This window comes from Frankliniella occidentalis, unplaced genomic scaffold (assembly GCF_000697945.3).
Source record: "Frankliniella occidentalis isolate FOCC.00 unplaced genomic scaffold, Focc_3.1 Scaffold19, whole genome shotgun sequence".
Lineage (NCBI taxonomy): Eukaryota > Metazoa > Arthropoda > Insecta > Thysanoptera > Thripidae > Frankliniella > Frankliniella occidentalis.
The window spans coordinates 1313783-1315518 of NW_026267149.1; positions in this window are offsets into that span (position 1 = coordinate 1313783).

Consider the following 1736-nt stretch of genomic DNA (forward strand, 5'->3'; position numbering starts at 1 on the left):
GTCAAAATTTGAGACACCTGGAACTTTTTCCGTACAGGTTTCAGGCGTCTACGGGAAAAGTTCCAGGTGTCTCAAATTTTGACGGAAAAATTTCGTTCACATCTTGTTTTCATCAGAGTGCTCTGTTCTACAACTTCAAGGTCGAGTATTTGGTCTACGAGCCCCTAGACCGTTTTTAACCTTACTAATCCGACGTTTTGGCGATTTTCGGTATTTTTTCACTAGGGTCCTACCTTAAGGAACAAATAGGACTTTAAACAAGAAATGGGGCTCAAAATTCTAAGTGCGATACTCGAATTAAGCACACACTTTTTGGGGTCCTGCTAATTTTTTTTTAATCAAAAAGCAGCCAAAAGAGTGCAGATGCAGGCGTGGAGGGCATGCACAGCAAGCCACCTATGGGAGAACTAAATCAGTTCGGGAGGTGTGGTAGCGCTGCCCTGATAATCCTTTATTCACCCGGACAGTCCCCCCCCCCCCGCCCTCTGCTCGTTCCCCCTAGACAGCCAACTCCCTCCCCCCCTTCCACCTCTCGCGGAATTTGGTCCACGAACCAAAGGCCGATGTGGGAGGGTCACCTCCTCCCTCCTCCCCCCCGGGAAATATTTGCACGGATTATGATGGGTATTCGTGTTTATTTGGAGGGACGGGGAGGCGGGGGAGGTGGCTAGAGATAGGGCGCGAAAGGGTGAGGACCAGGAGGGAGCAATGGAGATGGTGATAGAGGGCATGAGAGAGAAAGCTGCGTTTGAAAAGAGGAGGTGGAGTAGGGGTGCGGTAGGTCCACCGCCTTTATAAAGGCCCCAAAGTATCGGAAAGGAAAGGACTAAAACACGATAAGAGCGATAGTGTCCAATGTGACACTTTACAAATTCTAAAATAGCCTCATTATACAATGCGGACTCCTATTCTAAAGAGTTCCAGACCATATGTCTCTTGTTCAGTCGTAAGTCAATTTTTGTAAGTCTCAATGTACCCCATTCCTATAGTTTCTCATGAGTGTCCCATTGTACGCCGTACCGGGGTACATTGCAATGGCTGAAAAAAAAATAAAAATACAATCGTAAAACCACCAGTGGATACAACTAGGGCAAGTCAGAGAGTTCCGGAGAACAAGCGTAACTGGCAGCTGCGCGGAGAACTCGAGTAACGCCTGGCTTTTAGATAGAGAGTTACTAAGAGTTCTCCGCGCAGCTGCCAGTTACGCTTATTGTTCTCGGGAACTCTCTGACTTGCCCTAGTTGTATCCACTGGTGGGAGTTACGCTTGTTTGTTTTAGGAGCCATCGAATTGTGACAAGCAACACACTTTGAGAAAATCTATCTGCTGAAAAGGACTTAGCGAAACGATAGTTAGGTAAGGGCTTCCATATGCGACAGACAACACTTCAATGTACAATCCGTGCCAACGCCGATCAATCTACCTCATACGGTTCCAGAGCAAAAAGAAAAAACTCTGTCCCAACAGGTCCCAACGTTCCCCACTATCTCCTACACCAAGCATACCCCGAGTGTACTCCAGGTACTCCAAATAACGTATACTCTACGTACTCATTACTCCTGGGTACCCCGCAAAAATTTGAGCCGTCAAGTCGTTGCTGCTTTAGTACTCTACCAGCATGAAGCTCGATGGATCGCCCGTGGGCACAATCCTTGGGCGAATCCCATTACGGGTTCACATTACGATATCGCCCAAACCTGTTACGAGTAACCTAAGACTGAAGAGAGGGAGAGAAC